Source organism: Rhipicephalus sanguineus, unplaced genomic scaffold (assembly GCF_013339695.2).
Source record: "Rhipicephalus sanguineus isolate Rsan-2018 unplaced genomic scaffold, BIME_Rsan_1.4 Seq1227, whole genome shotgun sequence".
NCBI classification, from domain to species: domain Eukaryota; kingdom Metazoa; phylum Arthropoda; class Arachnida; order Ixodida; family Ixodidae; genus Rhipicephalus; species Rhipicephalus sanguineus.
The window spans coordinates 1-22,380 of record NW_023614526.1 but is presented as its reverse complement, the minus strand read 5'-3'; the positions used below and the strand labels follow the sequence as shown (position 1 = coordinate 22,380).

The 22,380-nt window shown below is 46.0% G+C and overlaps 1 long non-coding RNA gene across 1 annotated transcript; it reads right to left on the bottom strand.

Moving 5' to 3' along the window:
- Positions 1-15,439: 15,439 nt before the first annotated feature.
- Positions 15,440-18,806, bottom strand: LOC125756550 (uncharacterized). The gene is made up of 4 exons (XR_007414588.1): positions 18,101-18,806; positions 17,963-18,034; positions 15,917-15,981; positions 15,440-15,547 (listed from the first exon to the last, which is right to left on the bottom strand). It is a non-coding gene; the product is annotated as an uncharacterized LOC125756550 (long non-coding RNA).
- Between the last annotated feature and the right edge of the window lie 3,574 nt (positions 18,807-22,380).

Genomic DNA, 22,380 nt, shown 5'->3' with positions numbered 1-22,380 from the left:
TAGCATTTTGCCTCCATTGAAATTCGACCGGCCACGGCCGGGATCGAACCCGCAACCTTCGAGTCAGCAGCCGCGCACCATAACCGCTACACCACCGCGGCTGACACAAGAAAAGCGAGGAAGCTGATGACAGAACACCCCTGGAAGACGCTCAACTACTATCCACTCGTCCTCGTGGTCCGCAACGTGGACCACGTGGATTACGCAAAAACCGGGATCGATGCTTCCTATAATAAATCTGCCCAGAGAACCAGGCCTCTCATCCTTACCGGTGACTTCAACATTAATTTATCAAGACCCAGCAACGCCTGGTTTTTCTACTGCGTGAAAGAGGGCTTGGATGTGGACAGGGCATCAAAAGACCTCGCTGCCACATCCACGACATGAGGCATCATAGATCATTTCATCGTAAGATGCATCCAGGATTTCCACCAGCTGTACTATACCTCGGACTTCACTGCACTTAGACCCCTCGTAGCCGCCATCACGAACGGGTCCGATTAACAAGTCCGCTCCAGCTGCTGATGCTCACTGATCATGGTGATAATGACCTTGTTCAAGAACTGTCAAGAACCCCTTTCACACATGCACACGGGTTCCTGAAACATGCGTGCGTTGTCCGTCATAACGCACAAGTATAAATATAACAACTGTAACAACTGCAACTGTCACTGTAACGTACGTGCGGTGCACCTGCGCGCGCCACTCGGCTGTGTATATATCTAGGGAAACTTTCCTGCATGAAGCTTAGTTGCGAGTAACGCCTGTCCTATGCATCTGTGTTCCTTCTTTGTCTTGTTAGGATTCGCGCTATCCAGTATCGAAGCATATAAGCATTACATATCAGCCTACCGCGTCTGGTGTTGGTAACACTCATTCTGCTGTTGGAATCGTTGTGCAACTGCATGTAAACAACTGGTTATATAATGCATATGCGACTCTTAATAATAATATCTGGGGTTTTACGTCCCCAAACCACGATATGATTATGAGAGACGCCGTAGTGGAGGGCTCCGGAAATTTCGACCATCTGGTGTTCTTTAACGTGCACCTAAATCTAAGTACACGGGCCTCTACCATTTCGCCTCCATCGAAATGCTACCGCCGCGGCCGGGATCGAACCCGCGACCTTCGGGTCAGCAGCCGAGCACCGTAACCGCTATACCACCGCGGCGGACGATATGCGACTCTTCAACATATGAGTGTGCGTATGCCACTTCCACATTTCTCTAGCATCATTCCGTAACGTTTCGCTGAATGTGAAAAATTACGCCACAGTCACCATCCTGCGCATCCTTCGCATAACATCGATTCCCACGGTATGTGGGATCTGCCAAATTTTTTGCTGCAGTTTCGGTTTCGCTTTTGGAAATGGAGCAAGTAAACTTCGAATGTTTTATTTTTTATTACCACACAACCCATTACTTAATAACGAAGAAAACGAACCCAGATTTTAGTTAACATCAACCATAAGAAGGCAACACAAAACGAAACCAAGGCAAGCATGAGGGCAGCCATTTGTAATATAATGAAGCGTTTTAAAGAAGAATTCTACTATTAGAGACGACGCAGAAACGTAACCAGTAATAGTAGAACCAACGCAAAGCTTGTATTGTTGAATCGTTGCCTTTTTTCTATGGGAGCAGCGTTCTCTGCTTCTGCAAGTAGTGCTGCTCTTTTGCATTACATTTACTTCTCCTCCGAAAAAGAGCCATCCTGGCTAATTACGGACAGATGCACAGTGACAGTGAGGCTTTAGCAGGTCGATATGCACAATCTCATGCCTCGACATTGTTTGATTACAATAAGTCTCAAGCGACTTGACGGCGCATATGAAGTACGAGGCTTGCTAGACCACACGGTACGGGCCGTGGTACTTCGGAAGAAGTTTCGTGGACCGACCGGGGCACCTAGGAGTCCAGAGGCCAGGCCCGTAGCTAGGGGGTATGTCCCAAGGGCCCGCCTCCCCTCCCAAAAGTTTGACGGAGGCGGTGTTATACAGACAAGAATAATGAGAATAGGTGTTTCTCTCAAACTATCAAGGCCTTCAGCAAGTGCCCCCTCCCTTTACCCAACACCCCCCCCCCCCCCCTCGCTGACTGGCGGAGGCCGGCGGCGGGGACCGGTGTGCACGGAACAGACGGCGAAACGGTAGGCAAGCAGACTCGGAAGCGAGCGCGGCCGCGCGCGCCGTTGCCATAGCAACGACGGAGAGATCTTCAACAGGCTGCTTTGCTGCTGGCTTGCGTTTCCTTTCTTGAATTCTCGGCACTCGCCACTTTCCTATGAAGAATGCTGTCTCACGCTCATAACGTGCATGCCATTTGTGACCTGGAACTGGCGGGCGCGCGGCGATAATGCAATCGAGAAGCATGCACGATATCAGGACTGTTTTTGTGAGGCGAAACGACACCCTTTCAACACGTTCTTTAGTGTACGCTGCTTTCCTGAAAAGCATAGGTAATTTCATAGGGAATATTAGCCGATTACCCACTGCCTTTGTTGCCGCAACGCCACTTCACGCCGTTGAAAGAGTAATAAGAGGGAGTAACTAAGAGGGAAGTCCAGGCATGGACACATGCATGTTGTCTTTACTGATGACTTTCCCTTAACTGGTACCCATGTTAGCAGCAATGTACAACAGAGTGAATGAAAACAGCGAGGAAGAAGACTTCAAAACTAACAAGCGCTTTTCGCTTTACAGTTCTGCTTACCGATTCAATGAGCCAAGTATTCGACGCTCACTAGATTGCCCTCCGCACTGTGTTCCCGAGCCAAGCCTAATTACGGTTCATCAAACTAATGAACAGATCAAGCTCGTCTTGCTTGTTCGCCTCAGGTTTATGACTAACGTGTCGGTAATGCACTATATATATATATATATATATATATATATATATATATATATATATATATATATATATATACATATATATATTATATATATATATATATATATATATATATATATATATATATATATATATATAATGTGTGTGTGTGTGTGTGTGTGTGTGTGTGTGTGTGTGTGTGTGTGTGTGTGTGTGTGTGTGTGTGTGTGTGTGTGTAGAGAATGCCTTGCGGGTAGCACTCACTAAAAAAAGGAAAGATGGCTGTACTAACGTTTCAGCCGTGACACCGCCTACGTAGGTCAGTGTCTTGCGAAACCCATGCCACAGCCCAAACGTTATGGAATGAAATGCATTTTTTCCGGTTTTTGATGTGTGCTACCTGGAAGTTCATTCAATGGAGAAAGCGCCGCGCGCATGCGCCGTTGCTCGACATGCGGTCACTAGTAGTCGCGAAGGCAACGCCACCTCTCAACGTCAACTCCTTTTACTCTTTTATAAGCACAGAATAAATCGAGAATGCCTAATAACGTGCGGATTAATTTTAAACGCATTTTTTTCTTTAGTAAATAGCAGCGGACTGCGTACAGCATTCTGCACATCTCATTCGCTGCACTACGAAGGCTTGCCCGTCAGGCAACGCGACATGCCGTTGTGACTTTCAAAGCGCAATTCAACAATACAAATCCTAATCATATGGTGAAAAAAAAGCTCGCTTATGTCAATGTAATTCACAGCCAGGGTCTTGTGACACATTTCGGTCGGTTGTCAGTTCCTTTAAGAAAGCACATCGCGAATATATATAGTGGTAGAGTAAGTATTTACTCTAAAAAGCCGTGACCTCACTCATGCTTACCTCATGTTCCACGATCCCAAATATTTGTCCATAAGTAAATATTGAGAAGGTTATTGTGTATACATATTTGAACTTTCTCACTATCAAGGAGGTAATTTCCGCGTCACTACAAAATCTGCCCTAAATGGTGTCTCTGCGCTGTACAGCGCAGAGCCACCATTTAGGGCAGATTTAGGGCCTAATCTAAGAAAAAAAAAATAACATGTTATCAGATTGACAGCAATTCAATTCTTTGACATATTTCCACTCGGAAAAAGCTAGAGTGTGTTTCCTAAAACGCGTCATCTATGATAGCACTGTGCTATCGATGCGCATTAACCAGACTTCACACCTGTGTGCAGATATCTCTATTAATAAAGTCGAGGCTACATGCCAGTTATCGTGTCTTCTGAAATAATATTAATTTCTCGTAGTCGCTTTCGCGCGTATTTCTATTGCAACTTTTATGTTGCAGTAAAATTTATTATTGAATTATATATTTCTTACTATCTATTTTACTATGATTTCCTTATCTACAATAGAGACAAAACTACCCGATACAGTGGAAGGGACTTTCAAGGCGGGCCTACACGTTTGAGCCAAGAAAGAATCCCAACCAGGAATGTCTTCGCAGCTTTGACATTCCTATCAAGCCAGAAGATTCCAGGATTCAATACGCGGCTGATATTTTGCATCATGAAGTACAAAAAAAAGCTCCGATTTTGAAGACCCTCGAGCGGAGCTGTAATCATTCTATTCGACCTGGGTCATTTTCCGTTGGGTTTTCAGAGGAAGAAGACTACTGCTTGAAAAGCAGTAGATATTAAGGAAAAAATCAGATTTCTCTAGGCTTTATCTGGCTGAAGACTGGTATTTTTCAGTCATTGCCACGAGCGAAAAACTACTAATCAAAATTCCTGTGCGCATAAACACCATTGTTCTCTTAAGGGAACCTCCTGGAAAGGAAAGCTTAAGATTTCCTTTGGAACGCCTGCACATCTTCGTGGCAACAGAAGGAGCTCCACTCACAACTGAAGAAATTTTCATATGCTGGGTAAACGATGGAAGGGGAAAATAAAGGGTTCACTTTTCACTGATGTGTCTTGTGACCCGTTGTTGAGCAAGTCAAATGCATTTTGTATTCTACATCAGGAGTGATACAGAATAAAGAAGTGATTTTGAGAGATTATAGGAATAGTTACTATATTATGTTGCATTAACAATCGTTGTTGTCAGCGCAAAAACGCCAAAATTCGCTCTTCTAAATTTCTTTATGCTGATCAAAGTGGACGATTGGGCCAGTAGGTGATTCATGATCGACTTTGTGCTTGCTGTAGCGCAAGGTTGAAAGAGACTGCGCCTACAGAACAGAGCTTCAGGAGAACTTCCAGCCCATTAGAGTAACCTATTGGTGTATCTGCGCCAACAGTATTCAAGACAATCACCTCGAGCATATGAGTCAGTCGACCGTGAGAAAAAAAGAGAAAAAAAAAGAAATGCAATTAGGATAGATAAATGCCTTTTTTAGCGGGATAGACGGCCGATCTAGAGATTATTACACAACACGTCAGTCGTATATGTTCTACTATACGTTCATTCCTAACAAAAAAACTAACCAAGTTAACATTTTCCGGTGTACAAGATAATCTTTCAACGACTGTATCATTTTTGTACACCCGCTTAGACGGCGCCATGCTTGCGGTGGCAGCCACATTTCGATAAGAACTAAATGAAAACAAATAAAAACTATCTTTAACTTCCTTTTTTACTCTCATTCCTAGCGTTCTCAAACCTATCCAGTTCTAATTTGAGGTAACGCAAGGAGCAAACGAGCATCACCTAAGCGGTACACCGAAGAAAATTTGGTTATTATGCAACCACAATATCCTGTTCGTACTCAAACATAATGGTTCCCGCTAGCTGAAAAAAGAAACTCGGAAAGCAGCATGCTGCTTTAATATCCCACCGGTACGGCAGCGCAAGAAACTAAACAAACAAATAAAAGCACGATTCTCTTAATGCATCGCGGGCGCGTCTATAACGGCCAGACATTTGGCGTGGCACGTCTAGAAAAACTGCCGATTCATTGCCAGTCGTCGCCGTCGAGATAACGCCGACAAACAGCGCTCTCTGTTCTGCGCACTGAGGTGAAGCGACAGTCTCGGGGCGTGTGTACTGTTTCTTTTGATTCTCTTTTATCTAGTGCCGCGTCACTGCATACGTCATGGCGGGACTTTTGAATTCTTTAAGGTCGATACGCCACGTGGTGTCGTTCACGCGAACTAGGCCGCTGGTGTCCAGAAAAGCTGCATATGGACGCTTGGGGCTGATTTTACTCTTCTACCACGCTATATTGCATATGCTAATGTGGTTCGTTCCCGACATGAAGCCTGTATAGGACCTTTTGCAAAGCAGTTTCAAGCACCGGTATGGCTCAGAGGTTGAATACTGGGCTCCCACGCAGAGGGCCCAGGTTCGAACCTCGTTCCATTCTGGAATTTTTTTCTTATTTAGTTTTTTTTTCTTATTTCGAGCGATACTAGTTACGAACACCGGCGGCGGCGGCGGCGGACAACTACGGCACCACAAACGGCCGGTGAAATGATCTCATAACAGTTTTCGCTGTAAAAAAAATCGGGGGAGGGGGACACGGGCCCGGTGTGCCCCCCCCCCCCCTGGCTACGCCAGTATTCGCTCCCCAACATCGGCTTCACCATTTTAGATTACCGACAAAATGTACGCACTGTACCGCGGCAGTCACCGTTGTGCTACCGCACAATATGTATAGGCAATTAAAATGTAATCATTGGGCCGATTCGAGGTCCGCTTGTCGACGCTTCCGCGCTGCTTCTGCTTCGCGAGAGCCGAGATCTCGCGAAGCAGAAGCAGCGCGGAAGCGTCGACAAGCGGACCTCGAATCGGCATTGGCGCGAGATGCAGCGTCAAGAGCCTGATGCGGTAGCTACCTGAGGCTGGTGGCACCGATGCTCGCTTTAGGCGCGATTTCCTAGATCGCAGTTTCGGCCACAGCTGCCAGGTGTGCGACCGCGTGTGGTTTGACAACCTCACCACAATCTCGACCATTCTGAAGCCCTTGAACAAAATGCATATACTGCATCAATATGTAAATTTGTGTATATAGTGCATCGATATATAAATTATAAACATTGCGTATATAATGTGTATATGCAATTACACCACAACTCTCCTGTCACTTCTTTATATAATGATGATTGAGGAGATGTACAGAGGATTCACAGTTTACCGGATTTAACATCTGGAGCAAGCTCCTTCACCATCATTCATTTCCTGGATATGCTGTGCTTTTTTGGCATCTCACGCGGTCGCCCATCGGCCCTGCTCTGCACGATGTTCTGCGTGTGTGCACCTGTTCGATGTCGTGAAACGTTTTACAGAAGGAGCGCCGTTCCTTCGTAAACGAGTTACAGTTCAGTCCCTCTGATATTTAACACAATTCGTTCCTCCTAAAAAGAAATAGTTCCTGGAACGTCGTTCCTTGGAACGCGGTTCCCTACAACATTAGTTGAGTCGCGATAGGAATTGTTACTCGCGTCAAGAGTTATTCGGCCATCGATAGGCCAGAACACAGCCTCGCTGCAGGTGACCGAGCTCACACCGCAGCCAGTCACTCTGCATTAGACGCTGTTAGGGAGTTGGACGCCATCTACTCAATCGCCTACCAGCGTTCAGCATTCGAACGGTCGCTTTCCTAAGAACAACAAACGCACGCCCTTAAATATTGTGTAATTTATGTTCCGCGTTCTCGCCCCGGCTTTCAGGCGACAGCGGCGTCACACAATGAGCGAAGTAATGCTCGCGTATTACACAAGAGATGATTTAGATAAGAATACTAGGGAAGCGCAATCGGCTGTCCCGCGCCGTTTGTGTATTACATATCAAATATGGGTTGGAAGAAGTGGACATTGTCGATGGAGCCGAATACATGTAGCATCATCTACCTTAACTCATCATTAAGGGCCTCCGTGCTCGATCTGGCTGTACCGCAAAGTTTGGCTGCCTACGCAATTAGCTTTACTCATAACCTATAGAATAAAAAGTGCTGCGAATAAGAAAATTAAACTTCCATTTCATCTTTTAACTGAACGGCTGCAATATAAAAAATTCTGAAATGGGTGCGTTGAAATGTCTGCTGCGAATTTCGCACCATGTAAGAGACAGATCCAATCACATGAAGCGCTCATAGCCACTGCAATGAATGAATGAATACAATAAAGAAAGAAAAAAGCAATGAAATGTTGAGTTATTTGTACTGGATTTGAAGCAGCATCGAATTGGCTAGATGACGACGATGCGTTGTAAAAACGCTAGTAAAAACTTTATGAGGCCTTTTTGGTTCATAATTAAAATAGAAGATGAAACAACGCACTAGACAACGAATGAACGAAGACCATGGGACAAGCGCTGAGTGCCAGCTGAACATTGATAAAAAGGGAACCAGCCTTTTATAGCGTCTGATATACGGTCAAACGGGGTTACTGATATATGGTAAAAAAAATGGCCGCGTATCTGCGCGCTTCGCTGCAAATGTCGTCTAAAGACGACAGAAGAGGCGCTGCGTAAGATATGGGCGCCATCTGGCAATACGTCGGGAAACATGAGTGCTGTGTTGCGGGCTGGTAGTCCCGGCACAGCAGCAGGCGAAGACCGGCGGTGACCAACGCGACCGGTGGGGACGCCAACCAGCCCGAACACGCGGTTTGGCGCGATGCGCTGAAGCAGAAGAAACGTCCGCACTCAACTAGTACTCGCCACACACTATTTTATTTACACGTCGCCTGCGTAAAACAGGAATGCCAGAGCGGCGCCCCATAGCATTTGTACAGTGCAATACAGAACTGAAACCGAAACACAACAATGAGCTCGTGAAGAGGGCACAGAGGAAGGCAAGTTTCAGCGCAGTCGCATTTTTCGGCGCAGCTTAAGAAAGTAGGGTCTTTGGAATTACGTATGTATGCATTTTCTATTAAAGGAACACACCACCTAATACTTGCCTAGTGATGTTGCGACTCAGATATGCGTGATAGTAACTTTTTGATCGACATCGTTCACAAGTATGAACAGCCGTACCAGTTCAAAATGGCTGGCCCTTGGGCAAGTGGTTCAACTTTGGCCGACTGGCTGAATCGAGTGACGTGCCGATGAACAGAAAGACAGACAGAAAGACAGACCAAAATTTCTCCGTTTAAGTATCCCAAGAAAGACTATCGTCTTTAATATCGTCTTTAAAAAGCGAGCGCACCAGCTGCGCGCGCACTTCGTCCACTTCTTCCTTGCACCATTCGTGTGAGCAGCAGCGCAGCAGATCCGTGAAGAAGGGTTAGACGCGTGCTCCACACCGGCCTTGAGGCGATGGTCCTGCCTAGCATCCACTGTCTAGACGGGGGAGAGGCGCCAGCCGCATTTGTTTCTAGTCGGGGTCGGGTTCAATTTGGCTACTTCTGCTCGCTAGGATGTGGGTTCGTGAGCTGCTGTCGTTTATCAATAACTCGAATGCACGGTGCCTGTGAGCCACACCGTGAGATCAGATATTCATGCCACATCGCTAATAGTCCAAGTAGGCTATCTGCTTCGCATTATTAGAATGCGAAGCATCCCCCCTCATCCTGTTATGTTTTATTTGCAGCCATTGCGTTTATTCACACACGAACTACGCACACGTCGCCGACACCGAACTTCTGAGAAACGAGATCCGAAATGTTTTCGCATTAAAATGGGACCTACGGCACTCATGCGCATAACTTATCCTACCTTCAGGAACCACCCGAAATTAAAAAAAGTCACGGCACCCCTAGGATTAATATTAGGCGTACGTTAACTATGTTGCCGTGTTGAGTTTCTTGTAATTCAAGCATCACACATTCAGAGAGACAACAGCTTTTCAAACGGTGTTGTGTACTGCGAACAAACATTTATTTCGCAGTTTAAAAAATACGTATTTATTGTGGACACCTGCGGATCACTCGTGAAGTAATTCCACTGAATTAAAAAAAAAATAACGATACAAAACGATAGCAAATTGTTATGCTAGAGTCTTTACTATTATTCACATAACAGAACGCTTTAACGACGCTTAAATTATTATTATGGGCGCAGACTTAACCTAGGGCCCCACTGGCCATAGGCGTCCGTTCAACGCGGTTGTACAGCGCTGCGTGGTCGGCCAGGTCAGAGCTGGACAGTCGTGTGTCCCACTACGCCAACTTGCGTGTTCGTGCCATTGTGTGGCCCCCACAACTCTGTAAGTTGTTGGGGCCACTTTGAGCAGCGCCAGGTAATGCGGTAGAATGTAAGACTCAATCTAACCTCACCAGGGACTGGAATCTCGGTAGCACGTCGGGAATGTGGCGCGCAATGTTCTTCTGTGAGGCTAAGCCCCTGTTTGAACTTTTCTCAAACTGGTGGTCGTCTATTCCTGTAGATGTTTTTTTAGAGGGGAGTGCACTTGTCGAGTACACTATCCTCTTCAGGGAGTACACTCCCTGAAGGCGACAATGCCCCTTGCGATCGTAGGTTTAAAATTTGGCAAGGCGTTGTGATTTTGAAGTCTGCTGAAGTGGCAAGTGTTGCTTCTGGGAAATTTAATTCGCGAGCCGCGGCGTCTGCCCTCTCATTTCCCTTCAACCCCTGGTGTATCGGGCACCAGAAGATCGTGTGTTTAAATTTCTCATGAGAGAAGCTCAGACGAAGAGGGCATAATTTTCCCTGTCCAATACCTTGATCTGAAAAAAACGTCAATAAGCTTCGCCTTTATTAGTACACCGTTTCTTAGTGAGCAAACAGCATGGGCATCAAACCACATGCGTCTACGCAGTCATCCGCAGTCATCCATTATTTCACCTCTCCTAATCATATCGTGGTTTTAAAACGTAAGATCTCAGCAATTACCAAATAATATCGTCGCGTTGTCGTGAGGGGGAAGTACACAAAACTGAAGACGGAAAGGGCTGCACTCTTTAGCGAGCGAACTTGAGCGGATCAAAAGAAATAACAGTAGAGAGTTTTAAACTAGCGCACGCAAAGCTGCGCGTTATCGTTTGTCGCCAATGCGCATGCGTCGTACGTTATCCCCGTAAAGTCACGGAAATAGCGCGCAGCCGTAGCTAACACAGTCTTTGAGTTCACTATTCTAAAGCTGCGTAGTAACACGATAGCGGCAATCGCAGTGAGCGGAACTCGAAATACTGGTGGGCGTTTAACGTGCCTCCCTATTTATACACGTAGAATCGCAGATCCCGGCATTTTCGTGGGTGACCACCTCAGATTTATAATAAACACGGCTATTCGCGCTGTACGCGCACCCTATCATAATGGTCTAAAATAATCGGTAAGGCTTCCACACGTTTCAGCGCCGCCGGAGCCGAGCCGTGGTAACCAGTGTAACAGGTCGGTTACATAAGCATGCAGAAAGTAGCGAGCGGCTATATTATAATTACCATTAAGGAAAATGATTGCCAGTACTTTTACACCGCACCTCGACGTTTTTTTATTACACCGTGTGTTTTGATGAAATTGGTTAAGAAAGAGAACATTCCGTGGTAATGGAAAGTATGTGTCATAGCTTTCAGGTTGTATCAGAGGACAGCATTTTTAAAAGATCTAATTCAATTACGATCAGACGTTCACGATAGACAATGCCCTTGGCCTGCGTGAGAGAGGCATATTATTGAAGAGAAAGTAAATGCTTATTACCAACTTGGCCAGCGAAATAACCGGGGATAGCGTAAGCTTTCTTGCGGGTAACACAGCAATTTAGGCGAGTTGATAGAGCCTCCTCATCAAAGAGCGCACCCACACGAAGACGAAAAGAAATAAATGCATGACACCAGCGCTTACTATCAGCTGCAACGCCATTATAGCGGCCCACCAAGTGCACTGAGGCGGCGCACTCATCGAGCCGTTCTTTATACATGGCGAGTGTTTGCCTTCTTGATACCTGCTTCGTGATAGCGCGATTGATCTCCTCGGTGCTAGTACGCATGCGTGTAGAAATCCGCTTACATAAAAGTATGACGACGTATGAGTGTGCTCTAGAATGAGAATGTACTTGAAACGAAAGGTAAGCCATGAGAAGCACTTTGAAAGAAGGCGAATTATCAGAAGGGGTGGATAATTCTCAGAAGGGAAATTAATATCCATTGTGCTTTCGTTTGGATGGTATTACTATTTACTACGTATTTTACCATATGAGAGAGATGCGTATGAATCGTCGACGATTTAGACTACTCCGTACTCTGCTATTGTTTGTTTGTTTTTCCTTCCACACTATTTGCGCTCCCGTTTCCTTTTCTTCAGAAGGGACACGCCAGTCGAACAGCAATGTGTTCGTGAAAACAGGTGACAATTGAGAGAACGACATGTACTCAAGGAGGTTTAGAACAAGTTTGTTTAACCTCCTTGTATGTATTCTACTACGGGAGAGCACCAAGCCGTCGATAAATAAACATCGTGTTTATCCTTCAGCAGAGCTTACTCATTTTCCTATTACCAGGCCGTGTGTTAAGAAGGTCAACGAGTGAGAGTACCATTTGTAATCTACAATGGGAGAGCAGCATGTCGTCCCTTTACAGCGTTAGACAGAACGATTGGGGGCTTCGTGGGAGGAATACTGCTATTGGAGCCGAATGAATTGGCACCGCAAGCATTCTTTATATAAACGTGCCGCCATCGATGCTCAGGTTTAAAATAGAAGACCAGTTGTCTTATCACATTGTGAATATTCACGACAACAACCAGACAATGTCTCATTACGGTTACTTAGTTTTCCCGAATATCTGTTATGCTAACGTCTACCAATACAATGCGTATTAATATAAATAATCAACTGTGCTTATGAAATTTTGCTGCCAATCGGAATGGAATAGATAAATAACCGGGTACAAGAGAGAAGCTCACGTGACCCCTTGAATATTCGCTTACGACGACTATCGAATATTTGATGCTTCCGGCCATGTTATCGATGTGTGGTATCCTTAAAGGTGCCAAACATGTGCAACAATTTCTACCTTGGTAAAGAGGCTGCGATGTGCATTATTTTCCGCGAAGTGTTGCTGCCCTGTTCGATTGCAGTGTTGGTGAGACTCGAGCTGTCGCTGTGAATCGCTACTTCGCCGCGCAGTTGGCGAAAATTGATGTGAGTAGGAGTGATGTGAGAGTGAATAGAAAATATAGGAGGAGGGGAGAGAGTAATGCGTAGCATAGCCATGTATGTTTTCGCACAAACAAAACCATGTATAGCATAGCCATGTAAATATGGTATATTAAGGGTGCGGGAAAGGGACGTGGGGGTGAGGTGGAGTGAAAGGAGGAGGGGAGCGGGTAAAACATAGCATAGCCAGCATAGTATAGCATAGAAAGATAATAAAACGCGAGAAAGGCAGGGAGGTCAACCAGAATTGTAGCATCCGGTCGCTGCCTACACTAAGTGGAGGGGGAAAGGGAAAGGAAGATGGAAAGGAAAGCGGAGAGAAGAGCGGGCGTGCAATAAAAAAAATATAAACAAAAGAAAGGTGTAGAGCGGGAGTACTAAAGCCTATTCAATAGGCCACTGGCACGCAAAAAGTTCAGTAAGGCCGTAATTGATTTTCGGTGTGTAGACCAGGGTTGCCACTGACTTTCGAGTAAATGTCGCCAAACGACGAGCAAAAAGTCGCCAAAAGTCGCCATTTTTTTACAAATTTCGCCAAAAAAGTAGCCATTCTAGATATGTGCGGCATACCCAGTAATAAAACTTTCCACTCACGTATAGCCCCGTACAGTACAGTACCACCCAAGACCCTTAAATTATATTGACGTTTCTCGATGCCAGTCGTATCGCCAGCTTCACCATGGGAGTGCATGGTGCTGCTTCTCCGACTAGCCGCAAGATGTGCGTGGTGGCGCAAGGGTGAATGAACGAAACGCTCATGATATCCTTCCATCCCTGTCCTCTCGTTTCAAAGCTAAAAGTGGGGTATAAACATTGGGCAAAAACCGTGAAAGCATTATTTGTAGACAGCTTTACGTACCCTTATATGAATTAAAAGGATTAAAAGGTTTATTGAAAGTAACACGACAGAATTCTTACAGGAACAGATCATTAGTGAGTCTTACACCTTTTCACTGTGAACTAATATGATACCGGACATCACCGACCCTTTCTTATAGTTATTTATATCTACACGCGTCAACCCGATGCGTTATTGCTGTATAACAATGTAAAATGCTATATAACAATTGTTTTTATTGCACACGCTCGCCGAGAACAGTGAAAAATGCCTCAATAAATAATTTTTATTGCAGAAATAGCCGCAGTATCCGCCTCTCTTCGCTATTCCAAATAGTCTTTGCGAGCTGAACTGGGGGTACTGCAACAGTGAATAAGTCGCCAAGCTATTCAGAGCTGTTGGAGCTTTGGCGGAACAAATGGTCGGAACACGCGGCCAACCCGTCCTCTTGCCCCTTCAGATGCGAAACTTCAGATAAGCTTAAAGCACCTAAAGCCATAAACCTATAGTCAATCACTGCCCCCTCGCGGTTCGCAAGGCAGTCCGCTGTCTTACATTTTGCTAGAATGTCGCTGGGGGACGTTCCAGTACCTCCTGCATCTAGATGGCATCCCGAACTAAGGATCCCACTCACTGATCTTATTTTCACAGAACATGAAATAAACGTTTTATTATCTCTCTAGATGAATTGAGGAGGTACACACGAGTTACAGGACGGATATACCGAATGGCGCGTGATCTGCAGATTCTACTCGTGGGTCTAAAACCAAGAAAAGTACTGAGAATGTTGCCGCTCATTCGTTGGGAAGACACTGAGCTTAGGATTCAAAACTCGGTGGAGACCTAAGCCGAAAATCGCCAAAAATTCGCCATGTCGCCATTCATAATTTTAGGTCGCCACAGGCCTCTCAAATTCGCCAATTTGACGAAAAGTAGCCACCATTGGCAACCCTGGTGTAGACAGTTGGGGTCGGTATTCCAGCACTGACTGCTCCGACAGGGGTCTGACGTCAAGGCCAACGGTTGTATAGTACCCTTATGAAAATGTGAGACGAGTTCAAAAAGAAAGTCTAATGACTTCTGACATTTCAGTCATTTGACGCTCTAATGTGTCCCTTTAGAATTTTGTAATGTATTTGAAATGCCATTCAAAAACATATTGGCCGATCATTCTGATGCGTATTAACATGTGATAGTCTGATGTGGATTAACATGTGATAGTCCGATGCGTATTAACATGTGATAGTCTAGTGAGCATGAAACGACCTTTGACATCAACACTCATTTCATTCTCTAATGTATTTCTTCAGAATTGTTTTAATGTACTCATAATGTCATTCAAAAACATATTGGCCACCGTCATTCTAATGTGTCCTTATGAGTGACTTTCTTGTGAGTATGAAACATCCTGTTTGCAATGACCCTCGGCCAAGCTTGTGCTTCGTGGCCAATGACATTCATAACATTCCTGAAACAGAACTATTACAGTGCATGATAAGATTTATGATATGTCCGGATGATAGTACGGAATCACACATTAGTTGTGCCTGACAATGTGTTTGCTGGTTGATACACATGCAGCCAAGCATCATACAAAAGTGCACGTATGCACCTTCTACGACACTTGTGCTGTACAAAGACATTTCTCAACAAAAGAAAATGGATAAAAACATTTATTGACTGGGAAACATGCAGAGGTTAAATGAAAGAAAAATATGGTGTACACCTGTCATATCTTCGTTTCGTTTAATCTGTCTACTTAACATTGATGACAGATTGCTTTTGATGCGCAGGGTCCTTGTAGGGAATCCATGTATGTGTATCCATGCATGTGTATCCTGCACGAAAGATCGCAGTAAATATATAAGAGTTGCAAAGAAAACTTTATCCAACACATCGTGCACCTTAGAACACTTAGATGTACTGCCAAGGCCCCGTGCAGGTAGTTGACAAAAAACACTTTTGTGAAGTTAGAGTTAGCCAAAATTGCATCTTATATCGCATTTTCAATCGAAACTTTCAGCAAATCCTGTAAGAAAACAGGAAAACAACACAGAAGGTCAAGTCCAGCATCAGGTACACATTAATGGAGTTACGTCTAGGGTCTTGTTTCTTTGATCTTAGAATTCCCTCAAAAAAGGTGCAGTAGGTTCATGAGCAGGCGCAACATGTCGAAGCTTTTTGTAAAGATTGAAACAAATGCCTACCATAAAATATAAGCTGGACCAGGCTCACAGGTAGAACGCTCCCATCTTCTTCTGCAAGCTGTCGTCTGCTTCAGTTCCACGAACAGGTGAGATCACCGGGTACATATGTTAAGGATACCAGAAAACATTCATGAGTTGGCGCACCACACAGACCTTACAGCTCACACACAATACATACAATGTATTCAGGCAAGTCTATGTTTATATACCAGCAAGGGCCTTGAATAATGGACTCAGATTGCGCTATAAGAACAGGTATAACCTGAGCAACGGCTCATGGCAGACAACTGTAATGGTGCCATTGCAAGCCGAACTTTCAGAAACTTATGTACTTAGTAAACACTATGTGGTTGGAGAACGCAGATTACGATATAGGTCATTTAAATGACGAAAATTACATCAGCTCTGCTACACAATATAAAATGCATAAATTGATAAAATAAGAGTATGTGTGGCCCATGTGCACACTCCATAATGCCGAGCTTTACATATTGTATTATATGATGAATTTGAGCCGTTTAGGAAAGTAATTCTAGTCGTGTTAAAGCCAATCAATGCCTGGAATATCGGTTTCAATTTGTAGTGCTGCAAGCCATAAAAAAAAAAAACCGTTAACCACTTTTGTCAGCCTTCTCTAAACTTCTGCACACATAGTTACATATGAGAATTTAGATTTGTTTCCCCTAATAATTACTTCATAAAATTAAAGTAGCACTCTCACAATGAATGCTACGTCTTAGTCGCACAACCTGCAAATAAGAGCGCTTTTTCAGTTTCATGCTGCCTTAAGAAAAGCTCACAAAAGAAACATGAACTTTAGATAAGCACATAATTGAGGTGTGCTTTTGCCACCCCAGCACAGTGGATAAAAAGCTCTTGGAACAGTGCTGCTTAACCATTACAACTCCTGTTAATATAAACCAGTATGCTTCAGGAAACAATATAACGACGGGAAAAATATTTCACATCATTTTTCTCAAACACAAATATTGCAACAAAAGGCACCTTGCCAAACGCAACTGGCATATTTGTCTAGAATTGATAATTATATACATCTTGTGCTCTTTCACATTACTGTACACATGGTGTTAGTACCAGAATATAACGTAATTCACTGACTTGTATTATCTTCAAGTGGGTTCACCCAACGCAAGTTCGTTTCTCGTAGCAACGACCTTGCACAGTCAGATTAAAATCCTAACCATAGTGCAACTAACTTCTAACAAAAACAAGCGCGGTGCAGTAGTCGCGGAGAAAGCCACAAACACACGCCACTGCACCGCGCGCGCATGTGCAGCCGCAGCGTGTTTTTATATCTTCCTCCCCGCGTACTACATGCCAATTATTACTGAGTTTCCTGAAAAGTTACTTCATTTGTACCTGCATCATGAGAAGGCTAGGCGATGAACGTTATGTTTAAAGCAGTTCTATTTCCGAAGTGATAAGCCATCGTACAAGTAGCTTCAGGCGATGATCTCGTGCAGTATACAGCTGTAGTCGATTTCAATAACTTTCGACCACGCTAAGAAGTTTATTTACAGAATCACAACTCGGCTACAAAAAATCTTGAAAATTATTCTTCCTTCGGTTTACGATCGCTTCTGAGCGGCAGAATGCCAAGAGCGGGCCACTTTCTCTCTCTCCTCGGTCGCGACCCGTCCCCTCTCCGGGAAAGAGCCATGCTCTCAGTCCTTCCCTCCTACCTCACCTCCCCCCTCCGGTCCCCTACGCCCAAAAGGGCGAGTGTTGCCCTCCCTGCGACACATACATCGCGCAGGCGTCCCCAAGGTCAACCAGTTCCCGAGTAGAGAAGCAGCAGCGGGAAGCGGGCGGGCCGAGCGACAGGCATTCTTGGAATCGAAAAACAGCCAAGGAAGAAGAGCGCCATGACAAGAAACGCTTGCGTTACAGAAGCGAGCGGAGTATCGCGCAAAGCAACGCGCCTTCATCCACCCGTTGCAGTTGTAGGTAGTTAACGCACATGGTGAGTGCTTCATACAACCGTATAAAGTGCACAGAAAGCATTGAGCATAGCGTAAAACATACCTGTCTATCATCCTTCCTCTGGCCATCATCCCCGCAGAGTGAACACGCCGCACAGACGATCACACTCGGTTCCTGCGTAAAAGACGTCATGTAATGAAGTAACCTAGCTGTGTAATTCAGAAATATTCTAGAACTTACCAAAATCAGGCATCCACTGTGCACTCTTCAGTTTTACAGTCCACAATGTACCGTACACTCGGCGACAGTCTTGTCAAAAGGCTGCTGTACGTCTGCACTCGCCGTCAGTCACGAGACTAGGACCTAGATCGTCTTGGAAGGTACACTTGACATTGAATCACGCAACCAACGTGCATAATCGATAAACGTGGTAACGAAGCATTGCAGAACACAGCATGGCACACACACACGCACAAACCGAACGCACCGCGCACCCGTCAAACAACTAAAGCGCCCCCAAGGACAACTTTTCTTGGCAGTGAAGGGAAGGCTACGAGAGGACGGAGCTACTGCACATGTACTGCTCCGCGAAATAGTCCGGTTCGGCGCGCGTTTCGAATTTAGTTTTGGTTTGTGAACCTTCCGTACCTCATGTGACGGCCATTTCATTGTTCGAGCGGCCGTCTCAGGCTTATACAGCCATTTGCTAGTGAAATTCGTCAGAAGCTCCCTAGGCGAGTCGTCGGGAAAGCTGGAGGGTGACGAGCGCTCACTTGAAGACGAAGGCGCTATTTTGACTGTGAGGTGCACGTAAAAGGTGCGACGTTTTCACAAGTGCAAAAACGCGAAATGACGCTGCATAAATCAAAACAAATATAAATATCTCCTTGGTGCGCGCTGACCCTCTCTTCAAACAGCGCTCCGTAGAAAATAAAGCAATGTTGTTGTTTTTATTTGTCACTGTACATAAAAAAAGCGTATTTATGGCTTTTTTTTACACCCGTGTGTGCATGTTGGGAATGTGTTATGGATGTTCGATTTTGTTATACAACTATACATTTTGTTTTGGGGAAATGAAGGTTAGAAATGGGCAGTTTTCAAACTCGCATCCCAGACGACGGTCATCTCTGAGTCCTTACTCAAAAGAAACGCTTTTTTGTTTCAAGTTACTGCCCTCTCCCGTGGATAGAAAGAGGTAGGGATTATGATGGGAGGAGGAAATGGGTAGGGTGTGATAGGCGACACCCAACGTTGCACACAGAGGAGGTGAATGGGACAAGGAAGGAGTGAAGGGAGAGAGGAGTTGACGCCGTGGAGAACGGAAGAGAGTCGCGTGGAGACGACATTACGAGGGGGCGGGGCGGGAGAAGGATGTACGCGACGTTGGGCCAAATCGAACTTTGGTTGTCGGCTGCTTCTGACCAGCGTTGCAACAGCGAGGAGAGATAGAGACAGTAGTTTGAGGTTGGGAAAAACGCTTGTCCGCGTATCTTTGCAACCAACAACATTCTGTTTTGGACATATATGTAAGTGCACCATGCATAAGAACAGTCCCTAATTTTTATCACAACAATAACGAACTTTTTTTCTGTACGTCACCCATTGTCCACAGTTCCAATTCTTCTCCGCCCCCCAAAATCCTTCGCGACGCCGTGCGGGTAATCCCCACTCTCCTCCGTTAATTTCTACTGGACAAATGGGCAACACGGGCCCCTGAGCGAGTGTTTCGCAGTGTCACTTGATCATATCTGTTCATATTTGCACATGTGATCGACTCATGCCTTTTAAAAATAAGGAAATGCTTACTTCTATATATACGGCAGGTAATATAATGAACCTTGCTGCGGTCGTCAGCAATTCTTCGATCGCCGGTGCATGGGCGATATATGTAAAATATTTACGCATTCTACTGAAACACGATATTTGTGTACATTGCAACACAAATTGTTTATTGCTTGTAGTCTCTGAAAGACGAACTTGTCTATTGTGATAAACTGATTTTACGGTGGCGATTAAGGCTATTTAACTTCTTTGTTGTGATGCGCGTTTTGACATTAGGAACGGCAACTGAAAGTCTGAACACTTCAGTCACCAGAAATTAAAGTGCACATGGTCATTTGACTCTCCGATGTACACTTAATGTTAAACGACATTAGGCTTTGCATGTCTAATGTCTGTCTAGTGACTCATTAGGAGCGCACCTAGTTGACACTAGACACTCAAGACTCATTTTCATAAGGGTATAGCAAGAATGGGAAAGAGGAGTGAGGGCAAGGAGGAGAGAGGAGGCGAGGGGGAGGGTAGATTATAGAATGGCCGTGCATAGTACAATATAGCAATGGGTACAGAATGGGAAATTAGGGTGAGGGGGAGATATGTGAGGATGAGGAGGAAGGAAAGGAGCAGGTGATGGTAGCATAGCATAGACATGTGTACCACTGTATAGCAAGGCGTGAGAAAGGGAAGTGAAGGTGCGGAGCAGTGATGAGAGGGTGAGAAAGAGGGAAAGGAGGAAGGGGAGGGTATAGCATCGCATATCCGTTTAAAGTACCGCATAGCAACAGGGTGGAAAAGATAAATGAGTGTGAGGATAAAAGATGTGAGGGTGAGGTGGCGGAAAAGCGAAGGAGCCACTGTATCTCAAATGAATATTTCCTTCCCGCCATGGGCGTCGAGCAGGCGGCACGTTTGGAACGCCAGCGCGTGCGTGCCCGTGAACGCGAGTGTCGCTGAAGTGCAGCCGAACCACTGCTCCACCCTTCCTACAGCTTTCACATTGAGTGCAACAGCACACATTTTTTAGGGGCGAAGCACCTTATGCGCACGGGCTGTCGGCGTCTCCTGTCGTCGTAACCCGTCAGGGTGTCACCTGTCATCGCCCGTCACCGTAAAGCAAGTGACAAATGAGACGGCGTGTTTGATCAGGAAAAGCATGCGAGAACGCGCTCGCCCGCGCGATACAACGCCACCTGCGCTTCTCCGAGTGGCAAATAAGACGGTGCGTTCCCTCAGAACGAGTTCTGTTTCTCCGATGGACGCTGCCTGGGATGGGCTCCGGACGCGGTTTGCGACGCTGACTGTCGCTGTGAGAGGAAAATAGACAGATTTAGTTGGGGGTCCGCAGCACCCGGCCTGGTCGCGCACTTCTTTCCACCCTTAATCTCTCCCCTCTTATGCCTCTTCCTACCTCTCTGCCCATCCCTTCCCACGTCTCCTCCCTCCTAACCGTTGATTCCCTCCCTAAGAATATGCATCCTGCGCACTACCCTTCCCGTAGAGCCGCGCGAGCCTCCGCGCTCTGGCGTAGGTTCGGACGGCAACCTGCCGTGGCTTATGTGGATGCCGCCCCGTACCGCCACTACACAGCCCACGCTCTTGCAGTCACCGACAACTCCCTCCGACCCACTATTACGGCCTCCGTCTGCACTTCCACCTCTGTCGAGGCCGAAGAGGCAGCTATCGCCCTTGCCACCACACAAACATCCGCGGAATACATTTTCTGTGACTCTAAGCCTGCGGTATACAACTACGCAGTTGGACGGGTGGCACCCCCGGCCTCCGGTATCTTGCATTCTGGCACCACTCCCTCTTGCCCCATTTATATCATCTGGGTACCTGCTCACGCGCGTCATCCTGGCAACGAGGCGGCCAATTCCATCGCTCGCGATTCGACCGACCGAGCGAGCCCGCTCCCGCCGGGAATGGCACGCGTGACGCGCTCCTCACGTACCACGACATCCCACTGCACTACCGCCTCTCTCGCCTCACTTTCCCCCCACCACACAAATCCCTTTCCTAGCATCACCAACACTTGTGGCGCCAACTGCAGGCCCACACCTTCCTTACTCCCGCACGTCTTGCCCTCTTCCACCCCGGGACGTACTCGACGGCCGGCCGCTTATGTAGCAGCTCCAACGCAAATTATGATCATATCGTTTTCTCATGTCCGGCACACTTGCCCCCTGCCTCTTGGCGCTTAAGAAGTCCGCAGCAGTGGGAGGCTGCTTTGTCCAGCACCAGGCCGGATCTCCAACTTCGGCTGGTGACTTGGGCGGAGGACGTCGCGGCTAGGCACGGCCTGGACGCCACAACCGGCAGCCTGAAGGCCGCCCACAACGCTGCTTTTTAATTTTTTTTAAATGTATTTTTTTACCTTTTGGCCTTCTCAAAAATAAAGTTTTTCACCACCACCACAACGTACGGACGCAGCCTGCCAACCATTTCCTATGGCAGGCTGCGTCCGTACGTTGTAGCGGACGCTCAACTAAATCTGTCCAATATCACTTCATTGCAATTTACGCGTTCCTAGGGAAACACCGGTGTTTCACACCTCCACAGCTTTTAGCGCAACGCACTTTCAGCAGAGGCACACACGCCATGGGAAGCTGGTGACCTGACTCGCCATCTGACTCATGTGAGAACACATATCTATACGCCATTGTGAACAAACACGTAGGCTTATTTTTCAACGCCTTGTATTTCTTTTTTCAAAGCAGTTTTGCAGTACATGTATCAATAAA